The following is a 23,174-nucleotide window of genomic DNA, read 5'->3' as shown; positions in this document are numbered from 1 at the left end:
TTGTAATGTGAGACTTACGCAGGAAGTTCAGTTTTCTTTTCTATTCGACACTTTTATTAAGATAAAGCCGGCCGCTGTGACCGAGCGGTTCTAGACGCTTAAGTCTGGAACCGCGCTGCTGCTACGGTCGCAGGTTCGAATCTTGCCTCGGGCATGGATGTGTGTGATGTCCTTAGGTTAGTTAGTTCTAAGTCTAGGGGACTGATGACCTCAGATGTTAAGTCCCATAGTGCTTAGAGCCATTTGAACCATCAAGATCAAATACAAAAAAACAAGTGATTCAGTTAATAAAACTGAATAAAATTTTAGTATGAAATGTTGTACGGTGCGTAAAAACTATCGGTACTTTCGCAATTGATTAAAATTTGATGCTAGTTTTATATTGTGAAACAAAAGCTACAACTAAACAATAAATTAAAAACTGTGTGTAATTTTCGGAGATTATAGTGGGAAATGATAACTACTTAGTGCATCAATGTATCTAGCAGCTTTCACAAAAATTAGAATGATAATTTCGTCAGTTTTTAGAAGTGTCGAATCAAAACACCTTCAGTCGTCTAAATTTCCAGGCGTAATTTCATTTGAGCAATCAGTTTCAGCGCTATATTATGCCACCTTCAGGTCCCCTGACTGAGGTGTAGGAAGAATCCCACCTCCGGTACAGTCAAAATAGGGGCCAACATTCAGTGACTGGTATCCGTAGATTTCTTCTTAACTCGGCGATCCTTCGATCATCGCTGTGTGAAGAAGAAATCTGCGGATATCAGTCACTGAACCCTGGTCCCTATTTTGATTGAACCGGAGGTGAGATTCTTCCAACACGTCAGTCAGAGGCCCTGAAGATGGCGTAATGTAGCGCTGAAACTGGTAGCTCAAATGAAATAACGTCTGGAAATTTAGACGGCTGTAGGTGTTTTGATTCGAAATTTTATACATGAAGATGGACTTACAGAGTTTTTAAGAGAGTTGTCTTCGACTATGCTGTTCTTACAATGGACTACTTGACACATCATTTGGAAATTTGTGCTTCTCTCAACAGTGAAGTGCTTTCACCAATAAAGCTGTTAGATCAACTGCGCGTTGTCCTTCGGTGTACACGAGAGAGGACCGTGGTATCATTGTCCGCATGGAACAGGTTTATTTTACTCTTTTAAATTCATTAAAAACTGTTTTATGTCAACGGCAATGGCGGAAAGGTGGCAGCTCGAGCACCTCCTGGTCACCCCTCCCCCTCCCCTCTCACACCTTTTATTAGAGTCCCGTACCAGTATCGTTCCCTTCACCTCCCCATCCCCCTTGCTAGTCCTTCTGCAGGTTCTACGCGGGAAAATGGATTGTGCTCATCTGTACTAGGTCGACTTTCTCTAATTTTAGCGTAGTGTTCATTACATGAGATTTATGTTGTCTACGTCTACGCACATACTCCACAGTCCACAGTGTACTGCATGGCAGAGGGGTATTTCGTACCAGTAGGCTATCATTGGTTTCAGAGCATCTCTGTGATACTCCCACGTTGACAACAAATCAGTTAGGGATCGTGCATTTCGTTTATCCATCCTCTTTATATTTAGCTTTTAGTCTTAATGACTTGTTACGTTTATATGCAATGCAATTTCCGAAAGAAGAAAACCGTATGTCGAAAACCGATTTTCGCCAACATGTTTTTATGTCAATACCTGAATCGATTTTCCTAGCTTGGCCTGTGAATTGGTCAAATATCAGGTTTCCAGTCGTCTGTTGTTTTACACGATATGCCACTGGAAATAAACTGTGCCAATTTCGAACGATAGCTGTCTCTCTTCAGTTAAATATAGGTGATGGACAACTAATTGCTCAGTCTAATATAACTTCTTAACTGCAGAAGAAGTCATGCCGTCCACATTAACTGGCATTCTTGGCAAGTTTTAACCTAACAAAGCTAGCAACTTTTGAAAAACAAGACCATTTACACAGGAGTAAACATCAATTGCGGAAGAGGAAATGCGACAACTAGCAGCGGATTTCCTGAAACGATATTTGAATGTTTACATGACCAATCAGAAACGGTTTACAAAAACAGGATTTGGCTGCTGCGTGTGAATGTAGCGTGGTTCTCAGATCTACAGACAATATTCAAGAACTGAGGATTTTTCGGAAGACATTCTTTTTCGGTGAATCATACTTCTCGAAGTTTTTCCGATCTAACACCATCTGGAATCTGCCTTCCCACGGCCTGACTTGCGCGGTTGTTCGATCTCAAAGGGCTCCAAACAGATAGTTGTAGATATATGACGGTTGTGATTTATTGCAGTGACTCATCGTCGAATATGTTAGCAAGTGACAAGGATCTTTTGTTCATCTATTTACACGCAACAAGCATTACAATTATTTATGTACGTCAGATACTGTTATTTGCACAAGAGCTCATCTTTCTCACGTTTTTTCTAACTAAATTCCATCTGAACAGGCCCGGATGCGGATATGGAGGGGCATGTGGTCAGTACATCGCTCTCCCGGCCGTATGTCAGTTTACGAGACCGGAGCCGCTACTTCTCAGTCAAGTAGCTCCTCAATTTGCCTCACAAGGGCTGAGTGCACCCTGCTTGCCAACAGTGCTCGGCGGACCGGATGGTCACCCACCCAAGTGCTAGCCTCGGTGATCTGACGGGAACCGGTGTTACTCAAATGGGGAAATGCCACTAGGCGGTTTCAGACCAAAACGGTTAGCGGCCGTACAGGATTGAGTGTACGATGGTAAACCGTACACAAATCTGGAAGCACAAACCGAGAGGAATTCCTACGTTAAGCTAACAATCGTCAACAGAGTAGAAACAAAACTTGAATAGCAATTTGAGAGAAAAAAAACAAGAGCAAGGATGTCGTGTCACTGTATGCGAATAGTAATGTCATCGACCGGAAAGTTTCGGATACAGCAACAGATGTTGCCCGAGCTCGCCTCTTTAGCTGAGTAGTCAGAATGTGTGTCTACCATGCGGTGCAGCCGGCCGAAGTGGCCGCGCGGTTCTGGCGCTGCAGTCTGGAACCGCGAGACTGCTACGGTCGCAGGTTCGAATCCTGCCTCGGGCATGGACGTGTGTGATGTCCTTAGGTTAGTTAGGTTTAACTAGTTCTAAGTTCTAGGGGACTAATGACCTCAGCAGTTGAGTCCCATAGTGCTCAGAGCCATTTGAACCATTTGAACCATGCGGTGCACTCGCGTTCGATACCCCACCGGTTCGAAAATTTTTCCCTGATCGGCAGCTGGGTATTGTGGTGTCTTCATCATTATTTCATTACCATCGACAAGCATATCGCCCAATATGGACCGAAGTGGAAAGACTTGCAACTCGGCGGCCGAAATTCCTCAGGTAGAGACCACCCGCTCATCAATGCCATACCATAAATTCATTTTTTCAACTGGCCGAAGAATATGTGTTCCAAAAAAATGGCTCTGAGCACTATGGGACTTAACATCTGAGGTCACCAGTCCCCTACAACTTAGAACTACTTTAACCTAACTAACCTAAGGACATCACACACATCCATGCCCGAGGTAGGATTCGAAACTGCGACCGTAGCGGTCGCGCGGTTCCAGACTGTAACGCCTAGAACCGCTCGGCCACACCGGCCGGCTTGCGTTGTTCTCTTCCCTCGATACGCTAAAGCAGGGGTCTCCAAACGTTTTAGTCCGCGGGCCACATTGACTCCTCCACGAAGTCATAAGGGCCAAGATCTACCTAGTGGGATTAGAGCACCCTAGCACTCCAAGATCACCGTAATGTAAGGCTAAAGGAAAGATGAAATCGCAAAAATTTAAGGTTGTGGAAATAGCTAGCACTGAAACGAACTACGATTTTTATTTAATTACATAATTTTGATTGGTTTCAGATTTGATTGATTTCAGATATCGAAGCAAATTCAAATGATATCAAGATATTTCAAAATCCCTTTGACGTCGATATAGAAGCGTTACCCACTGAACTTCAGTTTGAAATTATTGATTTGCAATGTAGGGACTTTTTTGGAGAAAAACATTCAAAGTCAACATTGCTGGAATTTTATAAGTGTCTTCCATCCACACAGTTTCCAAATTTACATAAATTTGCCAGTGGCTTTTTTCCGCTTTTGGCACTACTTATTTGTGTGAAAAAACTTTCTCCAAAATGAAACATGCAAAAAGTATTTACAGATCAAAAATTAAGTGATGAGCATTTGAAGTCGCTGATGATTATCTGTACCAGTTAACTTGATCCACAACTGGAGGTAATTATGAAAGGAAAGTTACAGCTACATAAAAGTCACTAATTATCACTAAGATGTTAAATTTCTTTACGTGAATACTCTAACACTGTGAGTTTTCAAGATATAAATTAATTACAGTTATTTTTATACATCAGTTACAACTAAAATATCCAATATCACTATGTACACCAGGTATTATATTTTCTTTAAATTGCCTTTAAATAAAAATATTTTATACGATTTACTTGCTATGTGTATTTTACAACATAATCACAAGAAAGTGAAATGTCGCTTAAGAAGCATCTTCCATAATGATTGATTACTAAGGCTAGCCGCCGAAGTGGCGTCCATTTGAAAGACTTGCACCAGACTCGTGAGTAGAATAAAATGCAAAAAAAATTTTTACTTAATATGTTTTCGCCAAACTAGTCTGTTAACCGTTCTTTTTTTTCACTATCGCACGGAGAATGGTCTGTCTGTTTATCGTGGATAGCCACAAGTTTATTCATGACCTTCCGCTTTGTAAAGATAGAGCTCCGACAATGTCGTGGCGTATTGGTCGCGATAGGCCTCGAAACTCAATTGTTGGCAGTATAGATACCACGTAAAATATTTGGCGGGCCGGATACCGGGGGTGTCCGGCCAGCTAACACGGGCCTGTTTGCCGGCCCTCGTGGGCCGTTTTCGGCCCACGGGCCGTAGTTTGGAGACCCCTGCGCTAGAGGATCTTGTCAACTCACGCGACGTCTACGCCGCTCGCGGTTGGGCCCTAAAACCATACAACTTTGGACAACCAATGCCGTTGCGTTCATCTCGACATAGATGTCCGAACCCGGCGACGATACTAAAGGAATAGTTCCTCTGAGCGGATTTAACCGTTTCCTTCCCCAGGCCGAGCTTGTGCTCCATCCCCTAATGACCTCGTCATCGACGGGACGTTAAATTCTAATCTTTCTTCCTTCCTTCCTTCCCTCTGCGACCGCCTTCGTGCTATTTGAAGGGAGAAGGCAGTGCACCACAAATGAGTATCGTGCTTCCTCCTCTCACAACACGTTCTCAGGGTCATTAGTAGCTCAAACATGACGCTCCACACGCATTCATGACAGTCATGTACAGTAGGTTGCCCTTAAACCGAAGATTGTTTTAGCGCCTCATTGCGTTTCCTGTATTGAGAGTGGTTCGTCTTCAAAAATGGTTCAAATGGCTCTGAGCACTATGGGACTCAACTGCTGTGGTCATCAGTCCCCTAGAACTTAGAACTACTTAAACCTAACTAACCTAAGGACATCACACACACTCATGCCCGAAGCAGGATTCGAACCTGCGACCGTAGCAGCAGCGCGGCTCCGGACTGGAGCGCCTAGAACCGCACGGGTTCGTCTTCCTTCAGCCTAGAACATACTTATTAAATGAATTGCAAGGGACCCAGTGCCGGATTAAGCAGGTGCGGTGTCCACAGCAAATGCTAAGAAGAGGCACTTGGTTTGCTTTAAGCATCAGAGCTTAGGATATAAGATGAAACAACACTTTACTTGGGTCTCATCGTCTTGGATGGTTATCGTCATATAAACATTTAAAACATAAATTCTTTTCACACGATGAGAAAATATAAACGTTACCTTATTGCACTCACCTTTGTTAAATACAAATTCACTTCATTAAATTTGGACAAAATAATAACCTTAATACAATGATTGAAATGAGGTATTCAAGGACCAGAAAGTAAATTTAAAAAAAGAATTATATTTAAAACCAAATGAAGGAATTAAAATAAAGACCACAATCATTCTGATAAGGATTTTTTTAAAAAAATCCGCTCTGTAAGTACTGAACACGCGACCTTTAGCCATAATAAGCCTGGAGCCTAGGCCTACTGACTAAACAAAAAAGTTTCATGGACCCCAACCACACACTTCAGAAGATTGACCAAATCACAGAAGCTGCGAAATGATATTGGGAGCACTCATGAGGCTGACAATTTATTGGATTTGTGAAAAATATTTGCCAATTTTAAACTGTAGGTCCCGTCGGTGCTGGATTAGCCAAGTAAGCAGAGTTAGCAACTGCTAGGGGCCTCCCGCATTTTTAATAGTTTAGTCATGTCATTTTCAATAGTTTAGTCATTAGTATCTCACGAGAAATTATTTTCGTCACATTTTTACAAACGAGGGTCCATCAGGATGGGCGGCTGCACGATGTCAAACCTGACACCGCATCTTACACCAGTGTAAGAGTGGTTTCAAAATGTCAGTCCCACCGCTTCTGTCTCAGTGGTAAATAAATCTACTGTATTCGGATGTGAATGATCTGTAACGATAACATTTTACTATCAGATCAAACACCGATAACTGATAACTACATTGTTACATACGTTACACATAGAGCCCACTTGTTTCTTTTTTTAAATTGGTAGACTCTATAAACAAAAAATTAAGTTTACCTTATTCTTCAGTGCTTCTTGTTTTACTGTCGGTAACATTTCACCCTCTTAGTATCATCTATTGTTGTTAAAGAGTGCCGCGCGGGATTAGCCGAGCGGTCTGGGGCGCTGCAATCATGGACTGTGCGGCTGGTCCCGGCGGAGGTTCGAGTCCTCCCTCGGGCATGGGTGAGTGTGTGTTTGTCCTTAGGATAGTTTAGGTTAAGTAGTGTGTAAGCTTAGGGACTGATGACCTTAGCAGTTAAGTGCCATAAGATTTCACACACATTTTTGTTAAAGAGTTGTACTGCATCCTGGGCCTACCTTAGGCACATGCAAACGGTCCAACAGCAAAGGCTGAGCCAAAATTCCAAGAAAAGAGAATTGGCAAGAAGACGAATCAATTTCATTATGAAAGTGGCGATATGGTTAACAGGGCATAACTTCCAGAGGAGAAATACAAAACTGATTTTTTTTTCTACCCTGTCATTGACACATTATTGTAAGACACATCAAATGAATTGGCAGTTGCGAATAGGGACTACCATCAGCTGTAGAATGGAATGACGACAATGAAAATTTGTGCCGGATCGGCGAACCCGGATTTCCCGCTTATCGCGAGCCGGTACCGGGCAAGCGACTTTCAAGTATAACGTCTGACCTGTAGACCCTAAGGGAGTACACATAATGGATGTACAAGTACAGGTCACAGACGCACGATTGACGACATACGGAAGTTTGGAGCTGGCCGTGAGTTGTGCACGGACAGCCAAATGGCAAGACGACCGCTCGCGATAAGTGGGAAATCCGGGTTCGAGTCCCGCTCTGGCACAAATTTTCACTGTCGTCATTCCGTTGTACAGCTGATGGTAATCCCTATTCGCAATGCATGCATGTCCGAAAGAACTTTGCATCATAATGAGAATAACACAGGCGCTGCATTATCATTATTATAAAGTTTGAAAGAAAGGCCTGGGCAACTGGATAAGTATTCCGAAATATTCGTTTTTTTTTTTCTCCAGGAAGTTTAAGACACTTACAGGAAGAAGAACTGAAAGTGTTACGTAAAAAAAAAACTTGAGAAAGAGCTAAGTGTAAGCATAAATTATAAATATTCGAAAGGCATTGTTGCACGGGAACTTTTGACACAAACGAATGTGTTCAGGAAATGGTGCCCAAGGGTATGAAAACTCCAGTGCTAATATTAATACTTAAATGAAATTGGATTCCCATTTCCCAACGCTTATAAAGGCAACAAAATTTTGTGAACCATGCCAGTGAGCGTTGCTTCCGCTGAAAGGAGCTTTTCACGTTTCAAAATGATCAAGAATTATTTCACGAGAAGCACCTCACAAAAACGCCTGTTTTATCTTGCCATGTTGACAGTGGTTTCAAAACTGAATTTTGATGATATCGTCGATGGAAATTTTTTTTGGAAATTTGTGGTAAGTTCCTGTGGGACCAAGCTACTGAGGTCATCGGTCCCTAAGCGTACACACTGCTTAATCTAAATTAAACTAACTTACGCTAAGAACAATACACACGCCCATGCCCGAGGGAGGACTCGAACCTCCGTCGACGGGGGTGGGGTGGGGGGGAGGGTTAGTCGCGCGAACCGTGGCAAGGCGTCCTGGACAACACGGTTCCCACGCGTGGCTATCGTTGATGAATTTGCTCGCCAAAAAGGGAGGAAAAAATGTTTTGTGTAAAGTTTGAAAAGCAGAAAACCGTTACCGTCCATAACTTACAAAACATTTAATTATATGTAAATATAGAGCAAAGTGAAGTGATGAATATATCTGACAGTGTATCCTGCACAATATCTGTGAACCTTATTTGAATTTGAATTTCATTAAGTTCGCAGGATTGCCATAGTCAAGTTAGTTTTTATTATTAACATTTTATTAATTACGTACCTGGTAAGGTTCCTTCTCCCATGAATTATTTTCTTATCATAACAGTAGGTCTGTTTTAGTAATCGTCTTTCGGTATACTTGCAGTATTAAGTTAACGACGAAACTCACAATTCTTTTATAAGTGGTAAAGGTGTATCATCTATGTCGGAGGAGAGAAAGGGAAAGGGGGGGAGTAGTAAATGATAGATGTGGAAGACCATCATGGAGAAGTTTTGCACAGGGCCTCGCGTCACTTAACGTCAGCTCTGATTGTATCCTATTAGTCCATAGCGACCGGCAAAGAAACAACGACACATAAGAAACACAGGAACCCTGGAACTGCTACACACCAGTCTACCAACACGAAAGTATACTTTAGTCTAGACAGCTTGTATCAAAAATACTGTGAGAAAAGTAAATACACCGGAGAAGCATTTAGGGCTGAAAAGAAGACTTACAATAATGAATACGGTATCGATTAATTACTTTCTTATTGGTAATCAACAGAACCATATTCTAATTGATCGGGGAATTCCCCTGTAAATTTTGCGGTGTTGTGAACTTACGACAGGTACGCTCACTTTTAGAAATGAGTTAAAATCGTTACGACTCATTGTAGATTTGGACACCACCGTCTTTCCATTGGACTGTAGGTAGAATAACATTCATAACAAACAAGATAGATCTTTACCCTCCCAGGCGGGAAGGGAGGAGCCCGTAATGCGGGGCGCCCCTAGTATTTGCTAACTTTGCTTACTTGGCTAATCCAGCACCGACGGGACCTACAGTATAAAATTGGCAAATATTTTTCAAAAATCCAAAAAATTGTCAGTCTCATGAGTGCTCCCAATCTCATTTCGCAACTTCTATGATCTGGTCAATCTTCTGAGATGTGTGGTCGTGCTCCAAGAAACTCTTTTCCCTGAAGTTCAGTCCAGAGGTGCATTGGATATCTTCAGAGGCACTGCTGGCTCCGCAAGAATTGTGGTTAAGCTGATTCCTCTGCGTCTTGCGTAACAGGCAATACCTCTGAAACTGTACAATACAGCTCTGGACTAAACTTCAGGAGTAAAAAAGTTTCATGGACCACGACCATACATCTCAGAAGACTGACCAGCAGCTAAGACAACAGACCGCGAAAGCCTTTATTATGTGACTCCTATCGTCGTATTGTTCAAGGAGAAAGTAACTGATTATAGCGAACGTTATCACGTGGAAATTTCCCCAGAAATCAGTCTGATCACGATAAGATTGCATCGTCTTCTTGTATGCTTGGTGTCAGCGCTTTTCAAAGAGAGGCTCAGTACGAGTGAATTTGTAATGAAGCGGCAGAGGGTACTACAGGCCATTCTTTTTTCCTTCGTATCATTAATCTGCAACTGGAATAACTCTTCTAAACCTGTCGTAATTTATTTTGTATACACGAGATTCTCAATTAATTTGCTCCCCTGAAATATGTAAGGGCTGACTATAATCGAATGTTATTGTATGCCAAGAGACGGGTTTTTATTGGCTGTGTAGATAATGTTATAAGGATTGCTTATAGTGCAGTCTACAAAACACACTCAGAGAATGCCTCGCAATAAGTAATTATTTTACTGATTACAACAGCAAATTATTACTTGGCAACCGATAAATAGATAACTAACTCAAAAACAACTCGAAAGAACAAACGAGCATTACCCCTGCCAGTCGACCAAAGAATAATTACGTCTCTTCACTTGCTGTCCGTAACTGGCGTCTCCTCACAATATACTTAACTTTGTACCTGCAGTGAATCCGATATCGCTGTAACTTTTCCACAACTGAAAACTCGAAACATCCCAACATCTTATCTTGTAACTGATGTCCTAAATTAATGGATAAAAATGTTAACTGTCCAAACCTCCCGTCCCCGAGCGCTAATGTTCGCGAACAATATACATTAAGGTGACAAAAGTCGTGGGATACCTATTAATATCGTGTCGGACCTCCTTTTGCCCGGCGTAGTTCTGTAACCTCTAGCATAGACTCAACAAGTCGTTGAAAGTCCCTTGCAGCCAAGCTGCCTCTGCAGCCGTCCATAATTGCGGAAGTGTTGCCAGTGCAGGATTCTGTGCACAAACTGACGTTTCGGTTATGTCCCATAAATGTTCGATGGGACCCATGTCGGGCGATTTGGATGGCCAAACCATTCACTTGAATTGTCCAGAATGTTCTTCAAACCAATCGCGAACAACTGTGGCCCGGTCACATGGCTCATTGTCATCAATAAAAATTCTATCATTGTTTGGGAACATGAATGACGCAAATGGTCTCCAAGTGGCCGAATGTAGCCATTTACAGTCATTCTCAGCCAAGTTGGATTAGAGGACTCAGTCCATTCCATGTGAACTCTGCCCACACTATTGTGGAGCCCCCACCAGTTTGCGCAGTGCCTTGTTGACAAATTTGGTAATGGCTTCGTGCGTCTGCGCCACATTCGAACCCTACCATCAGCTCTTACCAACTGAAATCGGGACTCATCTGACCAGGCCACGGTTTTCCAGTCGTCTGGGGACCAACCAATATGGCCACGAGCCCAGGAGAGTCGCTGTAGGGGATGTCGTGCTGTTAGCAAAGGCACTCGCGTCGGCCGTCTGCTGCCACAGCCCATTAAAGCCGAATTTCGCCGCACTGTCCTAACGGATAAGTTCGTCGTATGTCCCAAACGATTTCTGCGGTTATCTCACGCAGTGTGGCTTGCCTGTTAGCACTGACAACTCTGTGCAAAACGCCGCTGTTCCCGGTCGTTAAGTGAACGCCGTCAGCCACTGCATTGTCTTTGATGAGAGGTAACGCCTGAAAATTGGTATTGTCGGCACGCTCTCGGAATATTGAATTCCCAAACGATTTCCGAAATGGAATGCCCCATGCTTCCAGCCCCAACTACCATTCCGCACTCTAAGTCTTTTAATTCACGTTGCACGGTCGTTATCGCGTCGGAAGCCTTTTCACATAAACCGCGTGAGTACAAATAAGAGCTCCGCCAATGTACTGTCCTTCTATACCTTCTGCGAGTGATACTACCGCCATATGTATACGTGCATATCGGTTCCCATGTCTTTTGACGCCTCAGTGTAGATTTTACTGTTCTGGCTGGCCATCAAAAAGGGGCCTACTACAAATATCCGCGATTATGCGCAACGGATAATTATTTAAAGTGTTATTGGAATCCCAAATTTGTATTTGACTGCCTAAGCTCACGTAACTTCTGCTATAGCGAAAGTTCCGCTGCTTCAATGTGTGAAATCTTATGGGACTTAACTGCTAAGGTCATCAGTCCCTAAGCTTACACACTACTTAACCTAAATTATCCTAAGGACTAACACACACACCCATGCCCGAGGGAGGACTCGAACCTCCGCCGGGACCAGCTGTCCGCTGCTTCAGGTGAATATCAATTTCAAATAATAAGCATCACAATCAAAGAATAATTATTCTTCCCTACAACGTTAAAATGCATTACTTGACCAGGAATTAGCACTGTATTAAATTCAGTTTTAGTTCATCACACTAACACACATATCATTCAGTAAAGTAAAAGTCCCTTCATTGAGATAAAGTTACAGAATATATTCTGAAACCATATTTACAGTCAATGTGCCTCGCAAAAATTTGTAGCAACGGACGTGTGTAAATGACAAGTAGATGACGCAGCAGATGATGATCGGTAGTTGCAGCATGGAACTACTATTATGGCCGGGACTTGGTCCTTGTTATTCTTTGATTTACCTTTGTGGATTTTTGTGCTTAGTTACGTTAATGAAATACGAAAGATCCCTTATCTCTTTCTTTCGTTCACTACTATTATTCACGCCCTATTGGTGACCACAACGAAGCAACATAAGAAGAAATAGAAGATAAACAAAAAGATTATAGGGAGCTACAAGACCTGCGAGTAAGTAACCACACGGCTCTGCGGCTGCGATGCATACTAGAATCTTAAAGTAATAACAGAATTTGGTGTGATACATTAAGAGGTCAAGACTGACCATTTATTCCGACGGAGTTTAGATTGCGTATTTTCCGAGTTTGCATCCACTGGTCCACCCAGGTGTGATACATCAAGAGGTCAACACCAACCATTTATTCCGACGGAGATTAGACTGCGCATTTTTCATTATTTGCGTGGATTGGAATGCCCAGGTATTAGAGCAACTGCGAAGCTAGTGGCGAACAAAATCGTATGGCGAGGTGTACAAAAAGACAGGGGAGTTGGGCACGAGCATGCTTATAATACCAATGTAACAAAATCAGCCGACACGTTCTTCCACTAATTACACAGTTTCTAGGCCCGACTAGAAGATTCGTGCACATTCATGTGGATTTAGTAAGCCCAGTACCCTCATCTAAAGGACAACGGTACGTAGTGACAATCGTGGATCGTTTCACAAGATGGCCGGAAGCAACACCGGTAGCACACAACTCGGCGGAAACTGTGCCGAAAGTATTCGCAGGCGAGTCGTTCGCACGTTTTGGAATTCCACACTCGATCAAGACAGACAGAGGTCGTCAATTTCAAATCACAGAGAGGTAATGAATATCTGCAGCTGCAACCATCTATGAACAACCAGTTGTCCATTCAGCAAGCAACGGGATGATGGGAAGGTTTGTCCCAACGTCAAAGACAACGCTAATGTGTTACGAGACAACATAAACCGAGGCGTTACCTCTCGTATTATTAGGCGTACGCACAGCAGTAAGATGCACTAAGTTCATCGTCGGAATTGGTGCATGGAGAATGGTTGCGAGTTCCCGGAGAACTAATAACGCCGAAGATTCCCTCAGCTGCGCAGAAGCCGAGAATAGAATTTTTTTGGCAGCTCAGCAAACACATAAATGGAAATGCTGTGTGGCTAGGGCCTCCCGTCGGGCAGACAGTTCGCCTGGAGCAACTCTTTAGAGTTGACGCCACTTCGGCGACTTGCGTATCGATGGGGATGAAAATGATGATGATAAGGACAACACAACACCCAGTCCCTGAGCGGTGAAAATCTCCGACCCAGCCGGGAATCGAACACGAGCCGTTAGGTATGACATTCCGTCGCGCTCACCACTCGCTACCATGGGAGGACAGCAAATACATGAGACAGTTTTAAGCAGCGCCGCCCTTCAGACAAAGGGATAGAAGGGTTTTCCTGCATAAGGACTTATAAACATGCTCCTTCGTCTGGATGCATGATAACATAGAGTGAATGCCCCTAAAATCGCCTTATATGGGTCCTTATAAAGTGTTGACAAAAGGAAACCGTGCTTTTAAATTAGAAATAAATGGGAAGAAGGAAACATCAACAACTGAGTGATTGAAACCATGTTATCAGTATCCATGTTATCAGTACGTTGACATACCTGAGGCACCATGCTTTGAAAAAGAAAGGAAGGGTGGCGGGCGCGGAGGGGGGGGGGTGGAGGGGGCTGGTGTTGATTTTTGTATTTAATACGTTAATAATGCACGAAAAGGTTTCTTACCTGTTCATTTCTTTCGCTACTATTATTCACACTAAAATGTAACTTTCATGTTTCTCAAACAGTGTCAAGTTCTATATCTATTAATCTGAACTGGCACAATAGAAGATTAACACCAGTTTGAAAAGAATGTGAGCGAACGCTGTACGCATTATGTTATAATTCATTAAGGCACAAAGAAATTACAGACACTGGCAGTGTGTGGACTTTGATTTAAACCAATGGGGGAAGTTGAAAACTAGTGCTGGACTAGGATTCTAACCCCGGCCTCCTGCTTACTAGGCAGATGCACTGACCACTGAGCCGTCAGGACGCAGTTGTCATCACAACTGCACGGGCTACCCCAGCACACCTCCCATCAGACGCAAATTCTCGTCTAATTCACACACTACTAATGTAGTCCCTTTGTCCATTATCCTCATTATTCGCGGCATTTCACCGAGCCCCATAAGAGTTCGAGCCTAGTGTGCATCTCCACTGAACAAGTCATTGGCTGTCCTCATCTTAATTATATACGTACACTATGTGATCAAAAGTATCCGGACACCCCCATAAACATACGTTTTTCATATTAGGTGCATTGTGCTGCCACCTACTGAGAGGTACTCCATATCAACGATCACAGTAGTCATTAGACATCGTGAGAGAGCAGAATGGGGCGCTCTGTGGAACTCACAGACTTCAAACGTGATCAGGTGATGGGATGTCACTTGTGTCATATGTCTGTACGCAGGATTTCCACACTTCTAAACATCCCTAGGTCCATTGTTTCTGATGTGATAGGGATGTGGAAACGTGAAGGGACACGTACAACACAAATGTGTACAGGCCGACCTCGTCTGTTGACTGACAGAGACCACTGACAGTTGAAGAGGGTCGTAATATGTCATATGCAGACATCTATGCAGACCATCACACAGGAACTCCAAACTGTGTCAGGAACCACTGCAAGTACTATGACAATCAGGCGGGAGGTGAGAAAACTTGGATTTCATGGTCGAGCAGCTGTTCATAAGCCACACATCACGCTGGTAAATGCCAAACGACGCCTCGCTTGGTGTAAGGAGAGCAAACATTGGACGATTGAACACTGGAAAACCGCTGTGTGGAGTGAAGCATCACGGTACACAATGTGGCGATCCGATGGCAGGGTGTGGGTATGGCGAATGCCTGGTGAACGTCATCTGCCAGTGTTTGTAGTGCCAACAGTAAAATTCGGAGGCGGTGGTGTTATGATGTGGTCGTGTTTTTCATGGATGCGTCTTGCACCCTTTGATGCTTTGCGTGGCACCGTCACAGCACAGGCCTACATTGATGTTTTTAAGCACCTTTTTACTTCCCACTGTTCAAGAGCAATTTGAGGATGGCGATTGCACCTTTCAACACGATCGAGAACCTGTTCATCATACCGAGCGAGGTGGCGCAGTGGTTAGCACACTGGACTCGCATTCGGGAGGACGACGGTTCAATCCCGTCTCCGGCCATCCTGATTTAGGTTTTCCGTGATTTCCCTAAATCGTTTCAGGCAAATGCCGGGATGGTTCCTTTGAAAGGGCACAGCCGATTTCCTTCCCCATCCCTCCCTAACCTGAGCTTGCGCTCCGTCTCTAATGACCTCGTTGTCGACGGGACGTTAAACACCACTAACCTAACCTAACCTGTTCATCATCATTTCATCCTCATCAATGGCGTGCAAGTCGCCCAAAGTGGCGTCGACTGAAATAAGACTTGCACTTGGAAGGCGAACATCCCCGAATGGGGCCTCCCGGCGAATGATGCCATACGCTCATTTCCATTTTTACCTGTTTATAATGCTCGGCCTGTGGTGGAGAGGTTACACGACAGTAAAATCTCTGTAATGGACTGGCCTGCACAGAGTCCTCACCTGAATCCTATAGAACACCTTTGGGATGTTTTGGAGCACCAACTTCATGCCTGGCCTCACCAGCGAGACATCAGTACCTCTCCTGAATGCAGTACTCCATGAATAATGGACTGCCATTCCCCAAGAAACCTTCCAGCACCAGACTGAACGTATGCCTGCGAGAGTGGAAGCTATTATCAAGGCTAAGGTTGGGTCAACACCATATTGAATTACAGCATTACCGATGGAGGGCACCACGAACTTGTAAGTTATTTGCAGTCAGGTATCCACAGACTTTTGATCACAAAGTGCATATATATTTTTGTCTGTTCGTTCTCATCCCAGTCCATCACAAATATTCCCACGATTTAAACAAATGGCCATTCGCAACCAATGTCTGTAATTCCTTTGTGTCTTAATTGATAATGGCTTCTGGATCAAAACGGTGTCTGTTCTTTCAGACATGTCCGAAAGAACAGACATCCCACAAATAAAATTCAAGTCTACATTGTTATCGCCGACAGCTTCTACAAGCACGTCGTCACCCAAGTGATTGTTTCATTGCCTTCACACCACTCATGCTCCTCTGACTGGGTACTGCATCCCCTGGCCAGTTTAAACAGTGTGTGACGGCCTGTACTTCAACACGAAACGATTTAACAGTTAATAATATTGTAATTCTTCAGGCTTTCCTGGCAACCTGTTGACATTTTGAGAAAAACAGGACTTCTGCCGGATCGTTCTCGCACGATATTTCGACGGCGTAACTTGGTCTTCTTCAGGTACTACCCGAGAATGGTGCTTGGTTTTTTTTTTTTTTTTTGGCACTTTTCATTCCCTCCTCTGAAGGAGGAAGGCGGGCTGTTTGAGGGCATGCTGGCGTCCCTTTTCAGCCGTGGGGTTTTTACATAGTTATTTTTATTTGATACAATTTATTTTTCCTGCAAGTGCATTGTTATAATTGGTTAACAATTTCGTTACTGCAGGTTTTTAGGTCCTTGGGCGGATTGAGTCCAGTATTTATGCCTGTAAAGTACTGGGCGCTTCCTAGTCGGTCCGCGCCGCATCGGGTGTTTCGTCTACGGTCCGCGCCCGCCAGACACGGCTCCCGTGGTCCTCTCTGGGCGCTGGTGTTCCCACTGCCGTCCGCGCCCGGCGCGGCCCTTCTCTGGGGTCGCGGTCGTCATCTGTAGTGTCTGGTGCTCCGTACCCTGGCAGTTTCCTTGGTCTCCATGACCCTAGAGGACGTCGAAGTAGGGCGCAGACGTCGGTCGGAACACCAACGATCAGAGGGAACCATTGGAGCCGCGCCTTGCGGGAGCGGACCAGAGACGGAACACTCGATATGGCAGGGACTGATTACGGGGCGCCAGCAAGAGACAGAAGTGGAAACCGAGGAAACAGCCAGGATACAGAGCACCAGGCACTACAGATGACAACTGCGACCCCAGAGAGCAGCCCAACCGGGCGCAGACAGCAGTGGGAACACCCGGTTGTGACTTCTTAAGGCTTCTTGCCTTGTTTCTTCGTAGGTTAAGCACTACCTAAGTGTTTTCTTTCTTCTCTTTCCTGAATTTCCTTCTTGGTGTCACTAGTGTGGTCTTCTTCTTCTTTTGCTGCTGGTGAATAGTCGCTATTTGCGCAGCAGGTCCAGCCAGTGTGTAGTTGGTCGCCAGTGGACTTGGTTCCCAAGTCCACTGACGAGTTGGTTGTCGGCTTCCCTCATTGCCGCATAGAAACTTGCCGCTAATTGCCGGAAGCACTGTTTAAGCGGCGGTATTCCGGCGAGTTCGAGCAATTCCGTCGTGGGGAACTCACGTGGTAGGTGCAATGCAAGCATGAGGGCTTTGTTCTGCATGGTCTGGAGCAGCTCCCACTTGCAGCTCGATTTCCATCACTCAGCAAATTTCTTTACGGCATCGACCTAGCATTGTTACGCTATCCAGTCGTATTAGTATAACCACCTGTCAAAAGCCTGAGTGCGGACCGCTGCAAGATGTGCAGGAAGAGAGTCAGTGAGGTTCTGGAAGATACTGACAGAGATGTGGACCCGTGCCAGCTCCAGTACCGTGGCCAGCTGCGCTAGTATCTCGGTTGAGGACCCATGTTGCAAACAGACCTATTGAGATGGTCTCATGGATTATCAGTTGGGTTTAAACCTGGGAAGTTTGGTGGCCAGGGAAATATGGTAAAGTCATCCTGGCGCTCTTCAAACCACACCTGTACACTGCGATCTGTATGACATGTTGCATTGTCCTGCTGGTAGATGCCATCGTGCCAGAATAAACTGCATGCATTGATTGAAGTTGTTCCCAAGGATGTATACGTATTTGTGTTGATCCATTGTCACTTGCAGAACGACGATATCACCCAGGGAATGCACTACAGCCTGAACCTTTTCGACGATTGTTGCAGGATGTTTGCTTTGAGATGTTTCACGCTGTATGTGCCAACAGGCATCAGTCTGATGGAGCATAAAACGTGATTCATCTGAAAAGGTCGCCTGTTGCCACTCAGTGGACGTCCAAGTGCGGTATTGGCGTGCAAATTCCAGCCTTCGTCATCCGATAACACTAGTCAACATGGGGGGTACATGAATCAGGCGTCTGCTGCAGAGGCCCATTCACAACAGGGACGTTCGCTGAATGGTCCTTGAGGAGACACTGTTGGCAGCCCTAGGCTCATTTGGGCGGTCAGTTGCTTAACGATAGCATATCTATTCGCCTGTACACATCTATGTAGCCACCATTCACCTCCTCCCCTCCCCCCCCCCCCCTCCCCGTCATCTACAGTGTGTGGTGCAGCACAGCTGTGTGTTGGTGCCATTTTCAGTTAGCGCCATTTTGTGATTCATAGGGTAGTTTAACCACAGCCGCATTCGAACAGTTTATAAACTTAGCCATTTCGGAAATGCTTTCAACCTTAGTCCAAAAGCCAATGATAATGTCCGTTTGGACACCACATACACTACGTAATCAAAAGTATCTGGACATACCCAAAAACATACGTTTTTCATATTAGGTGCATTGTGCTGCCACCTACTGCCAGGTACTCCATATCAGCGACCTCACTAGTCATTAAACATCGTGAGAGAACAGAATGGGGTGCTCCGTGGAACTCGCAGACTTCGAACTTGATCAGGTGATTGGGTGTCACTTGTGTGTGTCATACGTCTGTACGTGAGATTTCTGCCGTGACTGCCGACAGTTGAAGAGGGTCGTAATGTGTAATAGGCAGACATTTATCCAGACCATCACATGGCAATTCCAAACTGCATCAGGTTCCACAGCAAGTACTATGACAGTTAGTGAGAAAACTTGAATTTCGTGGTCGGGCAGCTGCTCATAAGCCACACATCATGTCAGTAAATTCCAAACAATGCCTTGCTTGGTGTAAGGAGCATAAATATTGGACGATTGAACAGTGGAAAAACATTGTGTGGAGTGTAGAATCATGGTACACAACGTGGCGATCCGATGGCAGGGTGTGGGTATGGCGAATGCCCAGTGAGCGTCATTTGCCAGTGTTTGTAGTGCCAACAGTAAAATTCAGAAGCGGTGGTGTTGTGGTGTGGGCGTGTTTTTCATGTACTGGGCTTGCACCCCTTGTTGTTTTGCGTGACACTGTCACAGTACAGGCCTACATTGATGTTTTTATGCACCTTCTTACTTCCCACTGTTGAAGAGCAATTTCGGTTGGCGATTGCACCTTTCAACATGATCGAGCACCTGTTAATAATGCACGGCCTGTGGCGGATTGATTACACGACAATAACATCCCTGTAATGGACTGGCCTGAATATTATAGAACACCATTGGGATGTTTTGGAACGCCAACTTCATGTCAGGCCTCACCGACCGACATTGATAGCGCTTCTCAGTGCAGTACTCCATGAAGAATGGGCTGCCATTCCCCAAGAAACCTTACAACACCTGATAAACGTATGCCTGCGGGAGTGGAAGCTCGGCGGACACCGTATTGAATTCCAGCCTTATTGATGGAGGGGTCCACGAAATTTAAGTCATTTCAGCCAGGTGTCCGGGTACTTTTGACCACATAGTGTAAATCACTCTGTTTTCGCATTATGACAACGAGTGCACTGTTTTTCTGCGTCCCCCAGACACGTTTTATATACCCTCTACTGCTAGCGCTGCCACCTGCCATCTGCGAGTGGTTATTGCGCGTTGACGACGAACATGCGCCATGATCATGTTAATGTGACTGGCCCATGTATTTTAATTGGGGAAATAAGTAACTGCATGTACGGTCAACATAGTTGGACCATTACAGGCTCATAAAACATTTTACCCCACGTGTAGCTACGTGTTATTTACTCTTATACGTTGTTGTCAACAATATGACTCAATCGCTGTTGCCAGCATTTCTCTCGTTTTTTGTACCTTTCTTGAATTCTTGAGAATTTTCAAAAGAAGATAAGTGTTTACCGTCCTGTCGACAACGACATTGTTAGAAACAGAGTAAGCTTGGATTGGACAAGGATACCAACCATGTCTATTTGAAAGAAGCCATCCTGGCATTTACCCTGTGTGATTTTGCATGACCACAGAAATCCCAAATACGGGAATTTGAGTCGTCATCTTCCTGAAATATGATTATATTTATAGATGTTTCTGGGTCTGCATGGTGCGAAATTTAGTACACAGAGCTGCCAACTATGGTGGCAGCAATAGGTCACACCTGGTTGGGCATCATGCCAAACTGATGACAGATACTGGCACATCATTCCTTCTTGCTTCAACCCTGTGCCAGAGATCGTCAGGTGGAGAAAGTGGTGAATGGTGGCATACTAGTGTCTTGGTAATCCAGGACCAGATGTTTTTCACCGGTGTGACTCCTGTGGAATGTCCTAGCCAGAGAATACTCTCTATACCAAGGTAGGAGAGCCTGCACAATATGCAGTTGATGAAAGATAACATCATGGGCCACAACCACAGCCTTAAACTAATCAGAAACGTAATGGCTGCTGTCCATATCACCAGCTAACAGAAACCAGAGACGATCATGTTGTGTACCCAGTGGCACCCGATACCATCATGTCAGGTACTGGGAAGAGGATGACAAATGCAGTTTGGCAAAGTTCATTCTCATCACAGCCTCTTCACATGGATAATCCTTTCCCTTCATGAGACTGTTCACAGAACAAGGACTGGTCTGATCCGCGTGGATTTGGCGCAGACCCTGCACAGCTGAGCAAACAATATGTCCATCCTCTCATGAGCTATTCACACTGTGCGATTGCAATCCTCCATGATGTTAGGTATGCTCCTCTTGAAGCCATTAATTCCATATTCACATGAGAGTCACGGGATACTGACTACTGTGAACAGCAATTTCAAGCAACCAGAGAGTGCAGTGTGGATAGGCCACAATCCAGCCTCTGTAGAATTCAGTCATATACTGGTGGACACCTCTGCTTCTTGTATGATGCATAATTCCATATTCTTGCAAAAAAAATTACTTTCAAATGTGATTTCTGACTGAGAAACCCTCGTGTTAGCTTTCCATATAATGGGCGATCACGAAGTTTCTGTTTGAGGGCATTGCTGCAGTAGACATGTAATGTAGCTTGATTCCAATCTGGGTATATAAACAATGACATTTAGACAAGTGATTAGTATAGCATTTATGTTTTTTCAAAGTGTGTGCGGTAAATGCAGAAACTTGAACTATGGTGACGTTATTACTAAATGTGTCAAGACAAGTGAACTGTTATTCTTATCCTGGCTGTCAAAGAACAAACAATGCTACACATCCAGCTGAGGATGAAGATTGTGTATGGGGCAGCACGTCTATCAGAAAACCACTGTTGTGAAATGGTGTGCCAAGGGGCTCTACTGCTGTATGATACTGCACATCCCCATATTGCAAATATCATAACGTAGAAGTAATGCCATCTCAAGCGGGAGACACTTGAACACCTGCTCTATAGTTCTGATCTCTCCCTAAGTGTATACCAAACCTCCTGTCCCTTACAAAAGGCCTCGAAGGGTCAAAGATTCCTGTGTGACGAGGATGTTCAATGGGCAGATATGGATTTCTTCACACAGGAGAACATGGTGTTTGACCAAACACATATCTTCAACCTGTTGCATCAGTGGCAAAATTACCTCAGTGCTCATGGCATTTTAGTCTGACTGGTATACCAATTCTGGACTGTAGGGCATTTCAACTTTTTGATCGCATCTTATAGATGATGATGTGCCTACCTACCCAGTATGGTTACACTGAAATGCTTATCATTTGCACTTCATGTCAATTTGACATTTGTTATATACCACCTTCCTCATGTTCCAGTTTTAATGGCAAGTAGTGAATAAGCACAATAAAGCCAGTCTGTGCAATAGTAAATGTCTGATGAGCCAAAATCAGCTGCTGGATAACATTCAATAATGTGTCGCAGCAGCTAATGCATGATACAAGGGTAAATCAAATGTAAGACCCAACTAAACTCAATTTGATCATCCTCTTTACAGTTTGGACCTATCATCTCACGATTTTCATTTGTTTGGGCAACGATTTGAAGATGAAAAGGGTGTGGAGGAATTTATATGCAACTGGCTCCTGGTGAATCCAGCTTCATTCTATGATGCTGGAAAAAAAATGCTTCCTTCTTGCTGAGAGAAATGTATTTCTGAAAGAGGAAACTGTGTAGAAAAGTAAATTATGTTTCCCTTTTATTTTTCAATAACTATTTTTTTTAGAAAATAAAATCTTGTTTGTATTTGATTTTCTCTCATTACATGCTTGTATCCTCCTTGAAATCCTGACCACAGTGTGGTCTAGACATTGATGCTCAAGCCTGTCCCACCCTTTGATGGTGGCCCACCTGAGGTCGTTCGCAATGGTTTGCTGCTGCACATGCAGTACGATGTGCCAGAGCCACATGCTGAACATGATGGTCTTCCCTCTTGGTAGTGCTACATGGCCATCTGGAGTTCAGTCTTCTCGTGACCACGCATTCTCGTGACCACAGTTGCCAGCATTCATGTACAGTGGCTACATTCCTGCCAATCTTTCTGCAATATCACAGAAGGAGCATCGAGCTTCTCTACCGTGCACTACATAGATCAAACTCAGTTAGGTGTTGATAATGGCATCTTTGTTGCCCTAAAGGCATTCTTGACTAATGTCAACTTACCATCCCCAGTCTCAAACTAACATTCACATCTGTTACAGAGTATATTTAAAACAAACCTGATTTACATCCTCATAGTGGTACTACAAGGGCCAAGCTTATGTGACTGGCACAAAATTTGAACAGACATCA

General features: G+C 44.2%; 1 protein-coding gene across 1 annotated transcript in view; it reads left to right on the top strand.

The window, feature by feature from the left end:
- The window catches only part of LOC126236054 (esterase E4-like), a 119,984-nt gene that overhangs the window by 13,357 nt on the left and 83,453 nt on the right, over positions 1–23,174 (top strand). The window lies entirely within an intron of this gene.

The sequence above is a fragment of the Schistocerca nitens genome, chromosome 2 (genome assembly GCF_023898315.1).
Source record: "Schistocerca nitens isolate TAMUIC-IGC-003100 chromosome 2, iqSchNite1.1, whole genome shotgun sequence".
NCBI lineage: Eukaryota > Metazoa > Arthropoda > Insecta > Orthoptera > Acrididae > Schistocerca > Schistocerca nitens.
This window is presented reverse-complemented; position numbering and strand designations above follow the sequence as displayed.